Raw genomic sequence first — 21,436 nt, forward strand, 5'->3', positions numbered from 1 at the left:
ATATGGCTGCGGGAGAAGTCGTTGAAATAAAACTGTGATATGAGATTATTGCTGAGTCTGTGCCTCGATGATAAGATGCAAGAGAGGTGAGTCAGCATATATAAAAAAGCATTTCATGCCTTTCTTGAAATAAGCACCAAATGTCTCGTGTGCTTTATTTGCTCTTGTGATTACTAGAGTCTGATCCATTCCAGTTGGTCACAAAAGATGAACCCAGAGCGTGTTTGTTCGCTCTGGGAAGCAGAGAGGGAGACGCGGGGAAGGTGTGACAATAAACGCTAAGGAATGCGGCAGAGAAGTGACAAGGCAATTTTTAGCTGAATGGAAATATGGGGACCTTCAAGAAGATACAGAGCGAACAGACCAAACACAGGGAGATGGGGGCACAGCAAGATTTGAGGGCTGCAAGAGATTTATGGCACAGAAATGGAGTCCCAGAAATTAGAAATGGGAAACATAAGGAGGAGAATAAAGTTGATAATTTAGAGGTTTCAAATGTAAGAGAAAGGGACAAATAATGAAGGGATTAAGGGATGGAAGACAAAGATACGGGAAGTTAGAAGAGTAGACGAAAGGTGGAGATGGGAAATACCCAAAAACTGTTTTAAAAGCAGTGATGAGGACTGACCAAAGAAAGGTCAGAAAGCGAAGATTAGAGAGGATTTTACACGGGCAGTGTAAAAGACATACCGTAAATGTCGGGCTATAAGCCGCTACTTTTTGCACAAGCTTTGAACCCTGCGGCTTTTAGTCAGGTGCGGCTTTTCTATGGATTGTCCGTGATTTTTGTCATATCGTAAGACGATTTGTTTTGTTTGTTCCGCTGTTGTACGGCACTACGTTGCCTGGCGGAAGGATCGGGGTTCAAGAGTGGTATGTTAGTCACATGTCCGTCCGCCAGGCAACGTAGTGCCGTACGAAGTAGCGCGAAAAACAAACTTCAAAGTAGCGCTACGCGTTCAGCGGGAGTCGTGGATGATGAGCGGCGATAAACTTGCAAGTTATGCCCAAAAAGCAAGTTATGCCCAACTCCACCGGTGGATTCTGACAGCGTGGAAAAGTGTGAAAACATCCACGATCACCAACGGATTTTGAAGGGCTGGACTGCTGCATGATGGAGAGGAGGACACCGCCACGGCCCTTCTGAGGGTGTTCGACTCTGACACTGACAATGAGGATTTCTTTGGTTTTGAAAGTGACAACGAAGGAGAGAAGAAGAGTGGATGACGAAGCCATCATGAGCCTGTTTGTATCCGACACTGGAGAAGAGGACTTTGGTGGTTTTAGTGCGTAGGAAGAAGAGAAAGATGGTGGTGAATGACTGACTTTTCTTCTTGTTAAAGCTGTGTCACTGCACCTGAGCCTAAAAGGTAGGCCGAATCTATTGTTCTGGTGTGCTGTAGGTTATTGTTATGTACTACATGTGCAAATATGTACCCATAACTTGTTTTTCAAAATATTAATAAAAGTGATGTCTCCAAACAGCCATCTCTTTCCTGACAATTCCCTTTGTGCATATTCTCTTACATATGATAAGTCAACATTGAAACACCTGCGGCTTTTGGTCAGGTGCGGCTAATGTATGTACAAAACAGGATTTTCCCCTGATTTTAGCTTGTGCGGCTAATATTTAGGTGCGCTTTGTAGTCCGGGAAATACGGTATATAAATTATGCAACCATAAAAGAAAACTTTAAGCTGGAAGCAGTAGCTGAAGAAGCAAAGGCGAGAAGAGGGAATTCCTTTGCTCCCCTAAGAGAACAAAGCAGGGAAATGAAGTTGAGAGGCCAAGATGAAAATGAATAAATTAACACTGTAGTGAAAGAAAAAGGAAAAACCCACAAGTTTAAGTTGAGTGAACTTATGAACAAATAACTCACTCAAGTCATTAAGTTCAGTCTTATCATCAAGATTAATGTCTCTATCTCTTACATAACCTTTATGTAATATCCATCTCTGTCACTTTCATTCCTTTCACTCTTTAACTCAGCATGCAGAGGTAAATTAGCTAATCAGTGGAGACACACCTATCAGAGGCAACATTATGATCGCCTGCATATTTTGGGTTGCTCCCCTTTTGGAGCCCTGACCTGTTGAGATACAGACGCCACTAGACCCCTGAAGGTGTGATGTGGTATCTGGCACCACAGATGTGAAGGCAGTCTCCACATCTGTGGTGTAAGTTGGGGACTCCAGGTGTTTGTCCAGCACATCCCAGTGATCCTCCATTGGATTGAGATATAATGAATCTAGATGCCAAGTCAGCCCCTTAAACTCATTGATGTGTTCCTCAAACTATCCCTGGCAGAGCACATTATCCTGCTGAAAGTGCCCCACAGCCATCAGGGAGTGTTTCCATGAAAGTTTTTCATGGTCTGCAACACAAGATAGATAGGTGGTAGTGTCAAAGTAACATCCACATGGAAGGCTTCTCAACAAAACACTGCCTACCAGCTTGCCTTTCTATAGTGCATCCTGGTGCCAGGTGTTCCGCAGGTAAGTGACGTACACACACACGGCTGTCCACGTGATGTAAAAGAAAACGTGAATCGTCAAGCCACCTTCTTCTATTTTAGTGTGAGCTAGTTCTGATACTCACCATTGCCATTGTTGGAGCTTTTGGCCATGGACAGGGGTCAGCATGGGCATCCTGATTGGTCTGTGGCTGTGCAGCCCCATAATCAACAGACTGTGGTGCTCTGTGTATTCTTGCAGCTTTCTATCAAAACCAACGTGAACTTTTTTAGCAAACTGAGCTACAGTAGCTCATCTGTTGGATCGCACCACCATGGCCCTGTCACTGGTTTACCAGGGTTCCTTCCTTGAACCACTTTTGATTCTGACCACTGCAGAGCTGGAAAAACCTACGAGGGTGCCGTCATCCTCCTAAAAACGAACACTCAAAACATAAAAACCTATCATTTATCAGTGTATGCAACAATTTGATGCATACATTAGGCGTTAGTTGAACCAGATATCCATTACATGCTGCAAACCTAGGCCCTTGCTGCAGAGGCCTAGCCAAGAGATCATTGTGCATGTTCATCATGGTAATATGTGCTTAAACATCTTAACCCCGACCCCCCCCAACACACACACACACAATTAGAGTCCAACTCTAGCACATGAGGCGTGTCTATTTGTGTGTGTGTGTGCGTGTGTTACTAACAATCTGCATGTATCCGATCGTTTTGACACATTTCTCGAGTCTGCCGGAGCTCATTTGGTGAAAGAATGAAGCATTCATAAAACTGCATATAGAATTCCATCTTGTGCTGTAACATTAATGCAACATCATCGAGGCAAACCTGCGAGGAAAGTGTTGAGCCTATTCCCGTCACGTATGCTCTTTTCCTCTGCATCCTAAAGTCTGAGCAGGACTGTGGGGCCAATGTAAATGTAGATTTTTAAGTCATCCCTTGATGCCTCCTACCCATTTATTTTTACTCCCAGTAGTTCTACCTGCTGCTCTCTGCTGCCTGATGTATATGCACATATACGCACACATTATGCACCATGCTTGACTGCACACTCTTCACCAGCGCGCACACACTGGGGATTTCATATTTATGCCTGCCTGTGAAGATGGTTTCTCTCATGCACACAAACACAGTGACGTCCAGGTTAAAAGAGGAGAATGAGAATCTCAGACAATATTATCTGCATTGGTCAAGGCTTTTGCAGACTGGCACACATGCACAGACAAAATGTACACGCACGCACACACTGATGCTGGTTAAAAGCGTGCAACAGCCACAGTCTCCCAGCAAATATTATCTGCTTTGGTCAAGGCCCTGCGGCTAGCACGCGCTATGTCTCGTCACTAATGCAATGTGTTTTTTCATTAGCATTCAGTCATAGGAGACAATTACACGGGTCATCCTGCATTTTAATGGAGAAATAATGGACTTGCAGGGAGAGATGGTTTGAGGGTAGAGACACAGAAAGAAAAGAAAGACTATGAGAAAGACGGGGAGAAATAATACGCTGATGTGGACTGTCTGTCTTACTTTTCCTGCATGCTTATCAAACCCTCAACAAAGAAGCATCTGTGTGTGTTTGTGTGAAGTCCTAAACATTCACATGCATGTGTATGACATGGATAAAATTAGCCTACAGTAAAAACAACCAATGATTTTTCTATAACCTTTATTTTATCAGGCAGACACCCTGATATTAAGGCTGTCTGTTCTCAGCTCTGAGAATGATGTGAAGGCAGTGACTACAGTGTTTTTACAGAGGCTGTGACCGGCTCTTATTAGCAGAGGTGGACAAAGTACAGACATCCATCACTTACAGTACAGACACTTGTATTAAAAATACTCTGGTAAAGCCAGAAATGTGAAAATGTACTCAAAATACATATAAAGGAAAAAGTAGCTCCTTGGAGGACGTTTCTATACTAGCTGTGTTTTGGTGGTTTTGCCAAGCTATTTGAATCTCATGGCACATTCATATAACGATGAAATAATATTACTATTAGGGAATAAGGATTTCCAACTCAATTCCAATTCAAATTCTAATGGATTTACACTGCTTGACCATCTCTTAGGTTTTTTTGTATTTCTCAACTTAAATGTTTCAGGTCATCGAACTGATTTTAATAGTTGAGTAAACACAATGCTGTTTTTTTTTTTTTTCTGCCGCCTGTCCCATTTGGTTCTTTAGCCATCAGAATTGTTGTCTGAAGACCAACAAGGATACCCAATGGATTTACTTTGCCAAATGGATCATCGTGGCATTGTCGTATTGGTCCATTTGGTCGATCTTTGTTTTTATTATTTATTATATTTTATTTTCAGATGTTACAGACGGGACAGACATGAGTGAGAGATAGGAAAGGGAGAAAGAAAGAGGAAGGAAAGGAAAAACAGAAGGGGAGAGGGACAGTGAGAAAGGGGGGGAGAAAAAAAATAAAAATCTCCTGGATCACCTGTTGAGAGAAGAATAGAAAACAAGCAAAAAAAGACAAAAAAACAAAAAACAAAGCAACATACTAAACACAACACCATCGCATTAATCTAGCTAAGTGTAAACAGCAGTAAATACTAAATATTCAATGTTGTTGTGCAGCACGCAGGACAGATGTGCTTCGAAGTAGCAGCCAAGAAAGATGTAATTTGGGTCTACGAGCAGTGAACACCCGTGTGCATACCTGTGTGGATCAGCGCGCTTGTATTCCAAAGGTTTCTCCATGTAACGATCTGCTAGGGAGTGTGGGGGGGCCACAGCCCCGTCCTCCAGGGTGTGAAGCAGGTATGGAGGAGATCAAAACTCCAGACATCCAGAGGCCCCCAGAACACAAGAGACCATGGAAGACCAACAGAGGGGCAGCCGCGCCACTGTTCCAGTAAGAGCTGAGGAGAGTCCCAGATGAGGGTTCACTCAGCAGCCGCGGAGCAGAAGCCAGGGGGAGTTGCAGTGACGCGCCGGTGAGCTCCGCCGGCCGCCAGCTGTGCCTGAGTGACCGAGCCCCAGGCCGAGAGGCCGGGGGCACCCCACCCCCGAAGGGGCCCGAGCGAGCCCCAGGCTCCAGGCCCCGATAAGCGGCCGCCAAGGAGTGAGCCGGTGTGTACCTGGACGCCCACCCCCAGACACAAGGAACCACCAACGCACCGACACCTGAGGGAGTCCGCCACCGGCAGGGGAAGTGGTGGTAGGTGGAGATAGGCCTCTAAACCTTGGAGGGCCTGAGGTGTCCCCAGAGAGGTGGCGTCTGATACCCAACCTGACATATAGACACAGACATACAGGCACACACAGACACAAACATCCATTCCCCCCCTCATGCTCTCATATGCACTCACTCCACACTCAACCAACGTGGAGACAGACATAAAGAGATGCTGTACACACGATCACACTCCCCAAGCGTACTCTACAAACCGGGTCTAGGTACCCTTGCCCCTGGAGGGGGGAACTGCACCCAGACCCAGGTGGTGTTACCCTTTTCCCTGCGGTGGGGAGAGGCAGACCACCCCGACTCCGTAGCAGCAGGGAGGCCCCACACTCCAGACCGCAGTCGGACGGCCAACTCCACCTAGCCCTCCCGCTCCAGCAGGCCGCAGAGAATGGGGGTGGGAGAAGACTCCAAACCTCCCTCCACCCGCTCATTGTAGTGTTGATGCATGTGTGTTCTAAGGTGCATTTAAAACCCAGGAGGGCATAGAGCTACCTGCCAAGGAGCAGCAGGTAAGCGCATAGTCCCTCCTGATAGCCCTCAATGTCTAAGTGTATTTAAAATTGAGAGGTGGGCAACGACGCCAGGGGTGGGGTGTACACCCTGATGGTAATTTGGACTCCGTGATTGTGCCCACCCCCAAGATCCTATATGTATGTGTAATGAGAGTGTGAATAATGTGAATGTCTAAGTTGTGGGATAAAATTGAGGCAGAGGCAGCCAGAAGGGGACAGAGGGGGGGGTAGCCTCCTCTGCACCCTGGTGACATACCCCTACTCCAAGGCCCTGCATGTGTGGGTGGTTGTGGTGGAGCGGGAAGAGAGAGGCAGCTGGAGATGGGGAGGGAAGGAAGGGAGGGGCAGGTAACCCCTCCCTGGGGCCAGCTCCCCCGCTGACCCCAGTAGGCACTCCCACACTCCGCGACCTGCCAGGGAAAGGGGGCCCAGGCCCATCCAGACCGGGGCCCAGTGCAGCAGCGCCCCCCGGCCCCACAGAGCCCGGGACAGTCCACCCAACCCCACCACAGAGAAAACTGCACCCACCCCACCATCCACTCATCTTCCAGACTACATAAGACAGTAAACGCCCAGGCTGAGATCTTCCTCCACCTCTCCTGTATCTCCCCCTCCTGCAGAGAGAGTTCCTGAAGAGAGGAAAGCTCCTGCAAGATGTGACCATCTCCCCCACCAGTTGAAGAGCCCCCCAGGTGGTTCGACGCACCGGCGGCACCCTGCTCCAGGGCCGGGCCCCCATGCACCCACCCGCCCACAACCCCGGCAACACACCAACCAGGATCCAAGCCCCCGAGGCCCGGCCCGGGCCCCAGCCCAGAGACGGAGCGCCCCCAGAACCTCACGCCCATCCCGGACCCACCCAGGGCCAGCCAGGCTACCAGGTCAGTAACCCACGTCCGTCAGCACAGACCCTCCCCTAGCCCCGCTGCACGCAGCCGCGAGGAAACAGTCACCTGAGAGCCAACAGAGCCCCCAACCGGACATGACCGCTACCCCGGGTTGAGCCCCCCAAGGAAGATGCCTCCGGGGAACCCCCCGACGCCCTAAGCCTGTCCCTACCCCCACACCAATCACAACAGTGAAGGTGGGACCAAATTATGACCCCCCACCCCCACTAGGTGATGGAGCTGATAAAAGGAGTCCAGAGCAATTGATCTGATGTGGTGGCAGAGGCTGTATCAAGACTAATGTAATCTAATAGATAATTTCTATATTGGTTAGAATTAAGATTATTTTTATTTTTCCAGTTCATGAGGACTGTTTTCTTGGCTATGCATAGGGCAGTGAAAACCATATGGGCTATATTCTTTTCTGAAGTGACATTATCTAAGCTGCCCAACAAACACACTAAGGGGGAGACACAATGCTGTTTTTAAATGATGATTTTATTTATTAAAGGAATAAAAGCTACTCAAACCTACCTGGACCTATGTCAGAAAGTAACCACCCTCCAAACCTGATAGCTGGTTGTTCCATAGTTGTCAGAAAAAACTGCAATCAGATGTTTGCAATAACTAGCAATGACTCAAAGTAAACGTGTCTTACTGCTGAAACCAGTTGCAGCCTTTACTTTGAAGGTGAACAGCACGGTGGCACGGTGGTTAGCACTGTTGCCGCACAGTGGGGCTAAGTTGAGAAGATAGAGCTGGGTGACTGCTGGTGACTGCCCAACAAGTGATATGACCATTCAACAGGAAGATAACATCCAAACTGGGTACGCATATTCAGGCACAGCCATGTACTGCACACTGCCTTTGCAATGCTATTGAGTAAGTGCTTTCCAAAAGGACAGAGTGGAGCAGAAACAGTGTTATTGATCAGTGTACAGATAAATGTGACTGATGCTGCATAAGTAATTTAAGATGTATGAATGCTTTTAGATGTTTTTCACTGACCGTGGACAACCACTTGATTCCTGTAGCAGCTTTTAATTATTGCTAAAACCTCAAAAAATGCACCTCAAGCATTTGCAAATCAAGTATTTGACAGTCAGATCGCAACTGATTAAATATTCCTTTAATTTGTAGATGTTGAGTTTCCAGCCTCCATAAGCAACACCGGGGTCAATGTGGATTATACTGTGTATGATACTGAGACCTGAGGGAACTGTAACAGAGGTTTGTTTAATTATAAAAATGCTAATTTCGATCTGTGCTGACTTCCTGTGTTCCATGTAACTCTTTAATAATGGTTCAAAATGAAAAAGAGCAGTGTGTGCATGGAATATCACACAGAAACCTTTCTGTACTAAGATAAGTGTTTTCCATGCATATGTACATTTTATAACATATCTAATGGATGTGCAAGATGTACAATTTGTGACAGACAGAACGTGATTCATGGTAAATGTGATGCATTTTTATGTATATAACCATATTGCACAAGAAGAAGAAATAAAGCATATAATAGAATGTAAGTTATTTTAATTAAGTTGAATTATTTAATCAGTTAATTAATAATTAAAATGTAAAAAATGTATAATAACTGGTAGCGACAGAGGTAACTGTGCACTGTGGGTCTCCTAATTGTACTGGCCTCAAAGGGGTCTGTTTACCAGATTGCTTATTTATTACTAGATGTATTACCAAGTAGAGCACAACAAGTCAAACGAACCAGGGAAATTTCAGCAATTTAAAACAGTAAGAAGGGCAATAATATACCCTAACACACCTAGCTAACAAGCCATCACACTAATGAGGTACACAGCACAGGCTCATATTGTCACGTTGTAAGGGTAGGATGAGGAATGTGGACAGAGCCCTGCACAAATAAGTTAATTTACATGCAAATATACAGAATAATCAGAATCATCTTTATTTGGCCAGGTTTGTTCACACAAACAAGGAGTTTGACTCCGGTTCACTTTGTGCTCTTCATACAAAAATAAACATTTTTAAATAGACAATATATAAATTGGCATATTTACACAGAAGGAGAACATAAATACGAGAAGTTTGAAAGTAAGTACCTAGACCCGGTTTGTAGAGTACGCTTGGGGAGTGTGATCGTGTGTACAACGTCTCTTTATGTCTGTCTCCACGTTGGTTGAGTGTGGAGTAAGTGCATATGAGAGCATGAGGGTGGGAATGGATGTTTGTATCTGTGTGTGCCTGTATGTCTGTGTCTATATGTCAGGTTGGGTGTCAGGCGCCACCTCTCTGGGGACATCTCAGGCCCTCCAAGGTTTGGAGGCCTATCTCCCCCTACCACCACTTTCCCTGCCAGTGGCGGACCCCCTCAGACATCGGTGCGTTGGTGGTTCTTTGTGTCCGGGGATGGGCGTCCAGGTACACACCGGCTCACTCCTTGGCGGCCGCTTATCGGGGCCTGGAGCCTGGGGCTCGCTCGGGCCACTTCGGAGGTGGGGTGCCCCCGGCCTCTCGGCCTGGGGCTCGGTCACTCAGGCGCAGCTGGCTGCCGGCGGAGCTCACGGGCGCGTCACTGCAACTCCCCCTGGCTTCTGCTCCGCGGCTGCTGAGTGAGCCCTCATCTGGGACTCTCCTCAGCTCTTTCCGGGACAGTGGCGCGGCTGCCCCTCTGTTGGTCTTCCTTGGTCTCTTGTGTTCTGGGGGCCTCTGGATGTCTGGAGTTTTGATCTCCTCCACACCTGCTTCACGCCCTGGAGGATGGGGCTGTGGCCCCCCCACACCCTCTAGCAGATTATTACATGAAGGAACCTTTTAAAAAAACAAAAAACAAGCGCGTCCATGCTCACAGGTGTACACACGGGTGATCACACCCACAAACTACACCCTTTTTGGCTCCTACCTCAAAGCACACTGTGTTCTGTTGATCTTATGTGCTGCACAATAATGTTTAACATTTAGTATTTACTGTCATATTCCCATATATCATTGTGATGTTGTTTATTCTATTACTCTTGTTCTCTTCTGCTTGCTTTCTTTTTTCTTTCTCAGCAGGTGATCCAGGTGATTGATATATGCATTTTTTTTCTCTGCTCATTCTGTTGGTTTTTGGTTTTTGCCCTTCTCCCCCGTCCCTCTTCTCAGCTGTTTCTCTTTCCCTCTTTCTTTCTCCCCTTCTTTCCCCCAGTCAAGTCTGTCCCGTATTCAGTAAGTGAAAATAAAATAAACAATAAAAGGTGAATCAAATGGACCATTACGGCAAGGCTGGGATGGTCAGTTTGGTAAAGTAAATCCGTTGGGCATCTTTCTTTGCCTTTAGACAACAATTCTGAGGGCAAAAGAGCCAAACGGGACAGGCCAAAAAAAAAAAAAAAAAAAAAAAGTAAGTAAGTAAAACACAAGTTAATCTTAAGAAACTATACAATTAGAACAAATTACAACTGGGCATGAATGGTAGGTATAAATAGGCTGAACATAGTGCAACCTGGATGAACATTATATATTAATATTTCTAATAATATAATAATATCCAAATGTACCCAGCCCTATGTGAAAAAGTCAAAGAAACGTGGAAGTATGACGAATATGCAAAAAGGAAATGCTGTTTCCTCTGACCATCTGTCTCAGGGACTTGCTTTTTGTTGTTTTTTGTTGGACGCTTACTGTTTCTGATGGAAAAACAATAACATTTGTTGCACAGGATGTTTATCATCTAAATATTTATCATGATATGATCAACTTTAAAAGATTGAGAAATATACTGTTGTGTTTTTGGAGTGATGTCATGATTCATATATGCACAACAACCAATGAGTGAGGTTAATGGTAACGTCTACACCAGGGGTGGGCAATTCCAGGCCAGGTTAACACGGCCTGTTCATGCAAACTGAAAGATTAGGAGCTGTGGCCCAATACTTTTGTCCATATGGTGTGTGTTATGTATCCCAGCGGCAATAAAGACAAACTGGATCTTAATCAGACAAGTTGTGATACCTCATCAGAGATTGGTTGTTTTCGGATCAGATGAGAAAGAAGCAGCTTTCCAGTCCTCTGTTACGTATCGGCACAAGAAGTGGCAGGTCGTTAACTGCGAGGCCGAGCTCGGTCACTGATGAAGCCCCCTTCAATGGATCAAAGTGCCTTCTGTTCACGTGATTGTGAAACTCGAGTGGCTTGGCTTAGTTGCCGTCTCCTGAAAGCTGCTTCGATCGTGTTTAATGTGTAAATGGCTCATGGCGTTCGTGATCAATGGATTGGGTGAGAGTTTACTACAACCTCTGATTTGAAGTAAATTACAACATGCAAGGTTTCCAAATTAGTCTGTTGTTTTAAAGTTATTCATTCTGGTTTTTGAGATTTGAGGATTTGAGTTTCTTAACAAGATATTTTATGATAACTAATGCCAGCTAATGCATATAGAGCTTGCATTACAGTTCCCTTTAATGTGTGTGTTCATGTTCTGTCCTTTTATTTGAGATTGTACTTGAAGAGCTGCTACAATCAGCAGAAAGCTAATTGAATGGTTTGTGTGTGTGTGTTTGTGGCACTGCATATGGAGTATCTATTTACTTTACACTGTAGCTGTGTGAGAAAGCTTTCTCTTTGGAGTATATGATTAGTGAAAAGCTATTTCCTATACGTGGGTAGTAAAGCCTGCATGTGTGTGTGTGTGTGTGTGTGTGTGTGTGTGTGTGTGTGTGTGTGTGTGTGTGTGTGTGTGTGTGTGTGTGTTGGTCCCATCTGTTTTCCACCCTCTCACTCTCTCCATCTCCTCAAGCCTGTCTGCTCTTGGCTACAATCTATCTTCGTCGCCATTTGATGCCGCAGCTAATCATCACAAAATCTACCAACCTGCATTCTCGTGCTCGTCCTTTTTCTTTCTCCCCATTTCATATTTCAGTTTTATGGCTTCTGGTTTTTACTATCTCTCCTGTAATACAGCAGTCTGCCTCTCTCATTCTTTTCTCCCTGTTGTTTTTTTATTAAATGCAAACAAAAAGATAACCTTCATCACATCTACAGTGTCAAACACTTTCAATATTTTTTGTTTGTATAAATGTGAGCTGAGGAATGTGTGTATCCAGGGCTTTGTCAGAAGAACATTTCTATTACACCTATGGTGAATGACTAACACTTAAGTGGCTCCGCGCTGCACAGCATGACAATATCGTTCATTAAATTGCCACTGCTGTCACAGAGGTGCTACCGGGAGATGTAATTATGTAAAAACATTCCCCTGTGCTGCTTGGATGGTTTAATATCTACAAAAATCTGCTGTAACTCCAGCATTGCTGATGTTACCATTGTAGTTGAAGGCTGCTGCTAGGTGAGGAGTAAAGGGAGCAGGATGAGAAATGCGAAGGACAAAAGGCAGCACTGGCAGAACTGAGCTGGAAAAACAAAGATGGTGTTTTACTTGGCAGCCTGGGAATGGAGGAAAAATGAAACAAAGGAGGAAAAACTAGAAGGGAAAGGGATGACAAAAACTATTGAAAACAGTTACTTAAACAATAAAACAGCAATGCTACCCTCTGCTTTCCATAAGACCAAGTTGTTCTACTTGCAAGTTTAAACTGATCTGTCAGGTCAGAAAATATGAAGTCAACACTAATATGGTGACATCAGTCATAGCCACAGCAGATCACGCAGTCAAGGTCAACCAGATACTGGGCAGATTACTTGATCTCAGTGCCAGCCCACATCAGCTGGCATATATAGAGCAGGTTATTTAAGTTGCTGTAGCCTGATCAGAGCTTTTGCGCATGTGCAAGCTGCTCTGCAACCCACCTCCAACCCATCTCCCAATTCCCATATCATTTATATACAGGAGACCAGAAAGAGATCCAACAGTGAGTGTCTACAGCCATCTGTAAAACACGATGGAGGCTCTGTCATGGTTTGGGCCTCTATTTCAGCCTTCGGTGTTGGAGATCTTGTCAGCCTTGTCATCTGAAAGCATCTGATTGGCATCAGATTCATTTTCAAGCATGACATTGATCCCAAACACACACCAGTGCAGCAAAAGCAAACCAGGAAAACTAAACTGGAGCACTACTAGTCATGGATTGGCCTCCCCGGAGCCCTGACCTCAACATTATTGATGTTGTTGGATCATCTTAAAGAAGAGCTTTGAATGTCCTTCAAAAAGCCTGGAGAGCTATTCCTAAAGACTACTTAAAGAAACTACAAGAAAGCTTCCCTGAGAGAGTTCAGGCCGTGTTGAAGGATAAACATGGTCATACCAAATATTGACTTTCAAGCTTGGTACTGTAGAATTGTACAACCTCTGTTTTTCCTTATATACTGCCTTTCCATGTATGTCTGCACATGTTCCAATAAGTCGCTGTACCTATTTCCCATTTTTCTAGCAAAATACAAAGAATTGATGGATGTCTCGAGACTTTTTTTTACAGTACTGTATTACCTTTGCAAACATTAAAATTGCTGTGTACTCTACACTCAACCGATGGCTTCAGATAGAGAATTTAGAGTGTGTGGCCTTAGCACATCTAGTTGTGTCCCTGGGATTTACTTTGCAGAGATGTCCCACACAGATGTTGTATGTGATTTAAAATGAAGAACTACGTGGTTAGCATAGCGCATGTCGTGCCTCATACACCACTAAAGAAAAACAACAAAGGGTCAAAGACAAATTCACTGAAAAACGTCTGCATCAGTAAGTCTTTAGAATCTAAAACGCAAAACACGCTACCGTACAAGGACGACACCCGTGAATACACCACCATTGTTAACCTTGTCATTTCAGTTAGGGTTTCCAACTACAAAGCCTGCGTTCAGATGTGTCTTTAGGCTAACTGTCTAATCCGCTGTGGCTTGTGTTTAGCTGATACTTCAAGCTAATTACATCTCCATCATTTCCAGAAACAAAATTAAATCAAGCAAGATAATTAACGGACTGAGAGCTTTCTACCCTTGCTGTTGTTACATCAGAGCTTAAGTGTTGCTTTTTTGAGATCTTATTTAACAACTCTGACAGCAGAAACAGCTTTGTTAAAGATTGAGGATAAGCTCTTGTTGCCTAGAGAGCAAAAAGTGTTGCTTATTGTGGTTTCAGCTGAGCTTTTTGAGTAGTTGGAGGCATGCTCCGATCCCAAAAAGCACAGCCTTGCCAACCCTGGTGGTAACAGGGGATCTAATTAGCAAATTAGCAAACTTTATTGTTCATGTAGTGCTTTTTTTCCATATGCTTTTGGAAAGGAAAGTCAGCTTGTACCTAGGCATGTTAGTGTTTGGATGTTAAGTAGGGTTTATATTTCCTGAGACACACAGAAGTTAAAGGTTCATTTGGAAATATATACTGAGAGCTTCTGCACTCCACATAAATGAGAGAGTGACAGAGCAATATATTTCATCCCTACTGGCCGCCACCGCAGCTTTGACCTTTGCGCTTCTTATATTGGCTGCTTGTGATGGTGGCTTCTCGCATTAATAGCGCTGGTCCAAGGTGGCTGACAAGGAGGATCGTGGCTGGGTTCTGTTGTTCGATTTTCGAGTCGCTGTCACAATTAACTGTGAAAACAGAAAACGAGAGAAGAAAGAGTGAAGCGGGACGAGGGATCAATAAATGTCACAGCTACATGAGATACACATGAATGCACCTCTGCCTTAGGGTTGGTTGGTTGGTTTATTTCTTTGTATTAACTTTCTGATATCTTTTGCATTAGACATGCAAATGGGGTGGATCTGTGGTGACTTTGGTGAGTGGTATATAATAAGCTGCACAGCAGTCCCTGAAAGGATTGAAATTCCCTGACTCTGATGATCCTCTCTTACTGCCACAAGACTGACATTTGTGATTTCATTTTAAAGATCTTAAAAAAACACCTTGGATCGATTGGCTCAAAATTTGGTACACGGGTCAAATTCTTGTCTTTTCAGTAAGCACGACTATAACACCTTGATAGAGAGGATAGTGTTGTCCTCCCTGGACTTCCTGAGTTGCTGGAGTCTTCCTCTGTGCACTTTGCATGTTCTCACTGTGCATACATGGGTTATTTTCAGGTACTCGGCTTCCTGCCACGGTCCAAAGACATGTTTACATCTATTAACCCAGCACGCATGAGTGTGAATGGTGGCTGTCTTCCTGTTCGCCCTGCGACAGACTGGCGAACTGTTCAGTGTGTTTTTTCACTGTAATACAGCTGAAATAGGGTTCAGCCTATAAGTAGTTAGGATAATGGATGGACAGTGGTAGCATTGTACAAACCATTATGCAAATACTTTGGCTTGTGACCACATACCACAGCTAATGACTGTTCCTTAACTGAGCTCAGCTGTACTTTGTAGAAGTATACCAGCATAATTAAGTGCTCAGGCAAAAACAAACATGGTATGTCATAATGTGCATGTTATTTCTGTGACTTTAGATCCAGGTCTTTAAACAACTTCTAAATACCTTTTTTGTTTAAGTTCCATAGAGCGTTGTTATTGGTCATTATTATAAACTCTTAGTTTTCTTAGACACAACAGGAAAAAAATATCCCACGGCCACTTCTCAACACATTTCTTTTGTCCATATTTGTGCAATGTGTTCATGGTGCATGTATGGTGATGCACTATGTTGGACTGGTGCAGTTCATTGTAAACGTTAAATTATATCACAGGTAGCAGATATCAGTTTATATTAAAAGCAATAACAGTGATTAGAGTCACTGAATTCTACCTTTTTATAGAAGCATTGTGGTGCCAGGGGGTTGGAAATCAGCCAAATAACCTCTGCTTCTATCTTGTTGAATTCAATTGGCTAAACCCACAAAGAGCAGTGACTCTCACAACAACAATTGCAAAGGTCAGCTGATTACAGCCTCTACTCAATGCAGGGTTGACATTACTCATAATAAAATTAATGTCATGTGTAAATACAGTTCCTTTATATATCCGTATGTCGTTTTAAAATCACAAACACAGCTAACAATATTAGCTCGGTGGTGAGTAGCCTTCAGTATCTTTGATATCCTATTGCTGTGTGATTTATTACTACTACTGAAGTGGCACATAACCCAGGTAGCTACCGCAACTAAAACAAGGTAGTTGCAGTGGGCTAGCGTTAGTTTTTTAGAAAGAGCTTACCTCCTGATGTTTCTTTAGGTTGGAGTCTTTTGAAGCTGAGAGCAGCTTGGTTGCTGGCAAACAGAGTTTGCATCACACGGTCAGATTTCGCCCATTCCTTTCTTCTTTAAATGTGAAGTGTTGTCTGAATTTCCAAGTAAGAAATGCATTCCTGCCCGCACACTGCTGGCTCTGTTGTGCTGGCTTTGGGTCCATAGTGTACCTGACACCACCAACATTAACAGGACACTTACATTAGAGCTCCTTATTACGTGTTTTGTTTGGGTTTACGGCAATGCTAGGAATTATCAAAATTAGAGAGGGGATAGGAAGGGGATAGCCTAACATATGAAACAGGAAACACCGCTTTGTAATCCATTTATTTCAACAAAGTAACTGTATTCTAATTATCACCTTTTTAAATGGTAACTGTACAGTTAGTCATATTTTGTATTTTAAATACGTAACAGGAGATATTCTGTTACTCCCCAACACTGGTGAAGAAATTTTTTTTTTATCCTTCCTGTTTCTTTTTTCAAATGTCAGATGGCTGGTAGAAGACGATCTGTGAAATACGAAGCAGAGACAAAAGAAAGCATCAAGTCCGAGGGTAATGAAGTAACAGTAAAAGCAGCACTCTGACAAAGCCAAATGAAGCGTTCATGGCTCATGGCTCAGGCTGTTTATCGTACTGAAGAAGAATGGATGGCTGTAAATGGCTTCTGAAATGGTCAATATTACCTGTACATATAAAGAAGCAGCCCCTTTGAATATTACTGTTCCACTGAATAGCAATTATCAGGTGGAATTACTTCCATGGAGAGGCTAGTTACCGCCCTTTAGTTACTATCATAGCCATTATCCACTCTAATGACCAATCAAAAGAAAGTAAACCATATTATGATGGAGGACTCTAATGCTCGTACGTATAAAGTCTGAAGACCTTCACCCTGGTGACCTGGAAAATTGATCCATATGGAACATATGTTAAACTAAAGAGCACATGAAAATGAACTAAAGTCAAGCATGGAAATGGAAGTCACTTCAATAAACAGGTGGTGAGAGATATTCTGCTACCACACGTCTCACAGTACATCATAAATTATGACTTGATCCCTTAATGAATTTTGCTCACTTCCAAAGGAACAAACAGTCTCTGATTTTATATAAGCTTCATTTTAATGGAGAGAGACATAATATCAACAAAAAAATCAGGTCAAGCATGCTACATAAAAGTTATAAACTGTTTTTTGTGCATTAAAGTGAGTTAAAGAGCTTCGAAAGAAAAGTGCTCGATTGGACAGAGATCTACTGAGTGCGGAGGCTGTTTGAGTACAGTGAACTTACTGTAATGTCCAGGAAACCAGTTTGAGATTATTTGAGCTTTGTGAAATTGTGTGTTGTCTAAGGAGCTTGGAAAGAAAAGCGTCTGGACTTCTTTAAGTTGCTTGAAGACGTTTCACCTCTCATCCGATAAGCTTCTTCAGTTCTAGCATCAAATGGTGGAGAGTCCCAGATTTAAGCTCTGTGGGAGTAACCCGTCAAGAGGGAAAACGGGTAAATAGTAAATGGCCTGTATTTGTATAGCGCTTTTACTAGTCCCTAAGGACGCCAAAGCGCTTTACACAACCAGTCATCCACCCATTCACACACTGGTGATGGTAAGCTACATTGTAGCCACAGCCGCCCTGGGGCGCACTGACAGAGGCAAGGCTGCCGGACACTGGCACCACCGGACCCTCTAACCACCACCAGTACGCAACGAGTAAAGTGTCTTGCCCAAAGACACAACGACTGAGACTGTCCAAGCTGGGGCTCGAACCGGCAACCTTCCGATTACAAGGCGAACTCCCAACTCTTGAGCCACAATCGCCGATCGCCATTGTAAACCACCGCCTCTGTTCAAAGATGGTCGCTCACAGTGCACATAGATGGCTTCTTTCACTCCTCTTTCAAACCATCTGTCCTCTCTGTCCAAAATGTGAACATTGACATCCTTGAAGGAGTGACCTTTGTCCTTTAGATGCAAATGGACAGCCGAGTCTTGTCCCGTTGAGGCGGCTCTTCTATGTAGAGACTATGATGATCTTAGACTACGATGACCTGGATGACTGAGAACCTTCACAGACAGAGTGGTTTAAGGATCCAGTCCCCAAGTAAGATGTTTTGTATCAAACTATCAATCACACCATACAGACATGTCAACTTGGCCTACAAGACTACCTGTAACGAGCTACGAATCCCTTTTTCAATAATCACAATTGTTTTGCTATATTTATTTGTATATATGAAAAAAAAATTTTTCCAGCAAGACGCTGTGACAACTCTTGCCTGAATGCCATCCAGGATTATTGAATGAATGAAAATTGTTTTTAAAAAATCATGCAGAGCCTGATTTTTTAACTCACTCGGCACCAAATAGATTCTAAAATTCTAAATTTATCCACCATTTGTTTCTCTTCCAGACTGAAAAGCACAAGTCAGATGTTAGACACTTCAGTGTTTCCAAAGCACACATGAAAGCACGCTGAGGCTGTTCACCCATGGGAGACCGTTACACGCGAAGATCAAAACAGCATTTGGCACGGGTGAGTACATCACCGACACACACATATGAACACAAAATGCAACCGGATTCAGTTCAGTTATTCATAAGTATGGAATGCAGACTTAGAGTCTCAATCAGTCATATTAGTGCGTCAGATTGTGCGCCGACTGGCTGGTCAGTCATTATGCTGTGATATAAACAGGAAGTATACGAGATTTCACAGCTTTGTTTGTGTGTGTGTGTTTTTCAGAAATGGCATTATGCCATATTTTTTGTTATTTTTATAGTGTTTGCTTGTAGATGTGGGCCGTAGCGGTGTGAGAACTCAGTCTTAAACAACCTGACACAATCTGAATTTTGCCACAGGCTATGTATCGTTTGGATGCGTCTCACAGTGGGATCTAGGACCACCGTTTTGCCACATTTGTCAAGGGACTGTCAACTTGCATCTGAAGCAGCCCAAAATCTCTAGAGTGTAAAGAACTTACACATGCACAAACACATACAGACTCACAATCCAGTATCATACAGTCAAAGCTGTGCAGAGCTCAGAGATGCTGTAGGCGTGTTTAGTGTTGGGTTCAGACAAAGAACATTCAGTGTTATGTGGCACCATCTGTCCCTGAACAGCAAAACTCCCACGTGAGGGCATCTACACACACTTACAAAGAAGCACACACAAACATAGATGGATATACAATAAGTAAATACTCTCATGTCCCCCTCACATGTTCTCATATTTTGCTAATTATCTCCCTTACGGATGCCTGATTTCCCCTCGCTTCCTCCGTCTTTTTCACCTCTGTCTCCTCTCGTCTCCCGCTGCATCTGATAGAGTCTATTTAAGGGGACTGCGCACACACACAAACGCACACACACAAATCGCCCTCTCCCTGTTGCTCTCAGGCTGTCTTTCACTTTGGGAAAGTTGCAGCTTTCATCCAACTTTGACGACTTCACATTAATTAGCTCAGTGGTTTGTTCTTCTGCTGGAGTGTGTGCTAGTTAGCAAAGTGGTGTCTGCTGATATTTGATAAGTGGGTGTGCACTACACTTTCTCTGTGACATTTCGGTGTCTGTCATTCGGAAAAAGCACACCCACATTTTGATGCCACAGCATGAGAGACCCTTATTGGCATAATCCCCTAGTTACCAAGGGCCTGGTTTAAGATAAGGAGTAGTGGAATGGCTTTGTAATCAGTGCAAAGTTTCTTTAATGAAACAATGAACTAAAGGAATTTAATTACTTACGCTTCCCTGGTCATGAGGAGACCAGTTGTTTGGCTTTTGGGAGGCATGTTGGCTCTACTCTTCTCTAATAGTTTTCTAACTGGTCAACAGTCCTGGGTCTTTCTAACATTTTTCTTTCATGAGGGAACAAATGCTGTTGTATTAGATCCAGTGTAGTATTGCCTTCTGGATATTGAAGGCCTTCCCGGAAGTAGATTTCTGGATAGGAGCAGATGTTTGAAAATCTGTGTATAGCTTTCAGGACTGATGCAGCCTTTCCAGATGTGCAAGATGCCAATTTCATAGGCACTAATGCGACCTCCTACCATCAGGTATCTTGGCTTTTTGAAAAAAGTGTTAGTAACAAGCCGGATGATCCCTTTCCACTTTAGTAACTTTTAAAGTGAGCAATAGTTCTCCAAGTTTTTTGAAGGTTGTTGAAAGTTTTTTTGGTTCATTTTCACTCATTTTCAGTCCAGTCCTTGTACTTAACCATCTTGGGAATAATGTTGACTCAGGGATTAACCAGTGGTGTGTCTACGTATAACAAAAACTTAAGAACAATTTTTCAATTGTATCTTTAAACACTTTGTTACTAGCAGCCTGTTGCATAAGCACACGTTCCCATTTCTTTAAATGTTTTTTAAAAGGGGGGAAATATTCCTGCACAGACCTGACATAGGGATCGAGGGCCAGTTCTTTCAGGTGATCCATCACCAAAGGTCTGATGGAGTGAAAGGTTTGATTCAAATCATCATCAATACTGTAGAGAAGGTCAGGAGGGCAACGGTGAGTGTCCACAGCCATCTGTAAAATACGGTGCAGGCACTGTCATGGTTTGAGGCTCAGGTTCAGTCAGTTGTGTCGGAGGTCGTGTTAAAATTAATGGAATTATGAAAACAGTACAGTCAGATTTTGATTCACAATGCAATAACATCCTAAAAAAATTTAATAATTTCATTTTTACGGCATGACAATGATCCCAAGCATACTGTCAGTGTAGTAAAGACATGGCCAGAAAATCACACAGTGAAACACTATCAGTCATGGATCGGCCTCCCCAGATCTCGAACCTCAACATTATTGAAGCAGTGTGGGATCATCTAAATGCAGCCAACATCCAAAGAAGAGCTTTGAATGTCCTTCAAGAAGCCTGGAGAACTATTCCTACTTAAAGAAATGACAAGAAAGCTGCCTGAGAGAGTTCAGACTGTGTTGAAGGATAAAGGTGGTCATACCAAATATTGACTTTCAAGCTCCTTGTATTGTAAAAGCTCTGTTTCTCCCTTATATAATGTATTAAGATGTATATTTGCACTTTTCAAAAAATCAGTACACTTTAATATTAAACCCTGGTCACGTTATGTTGTGGCTGCACAGTCAGCTAATGCTTGTTTTGCTCTTGTTAGCATGAATCCACGACACATATTGCTGTTACATTTCACGAAATGTTTGTTTTAAGAGTCTTAGGATTCTACTGACTGTTATTAATATTATTATTGTTATTATGTCTATTATTGCAGGACCTT

General features: G+C 43.5%; 1 long non-coding RNA gene across 1 annotated transcript in view; it reads left to right on the forward strand.

The window, feature by feature from the left end:
* The window catches only part of LOC146674433 (uncharacterized), a 112,910-nt gene extending 94,199 nt beyond the window's left edge, over nucleotides 1–18,711 (forward strand). The window contains exon 3 of the long non-coding RNA XR_014909265.1: nucleotides 18,595–18,711. This is a non-coding gene — a long non-coding RNA (uncharacterized LOC146674433). The remainder of the gene's footprint in view (nucleotides 1–18,594) is intronic.
* The last annotated feature ends 2,725 nt before the right edge of the window (nucleotides 18,712–21,436 follow it).

The sequence above is a fragment of the Rhamphochromis longiceps genome, linkage group LG3 (genome assembly GCF_057381845.1).
Source record: "Rhamphochromis longiceps isolate RC_006_pf linkage group LG3, R_longiceps_female_GT1.1, whole genome shotgun sequence".
Lineage (NCBI taxonomy): Eukaryota > Metazoa > Chordata > Actinopteri > Cichliformes > Cichlidae > Rhamphochromis > Rhamphochromis longiceps.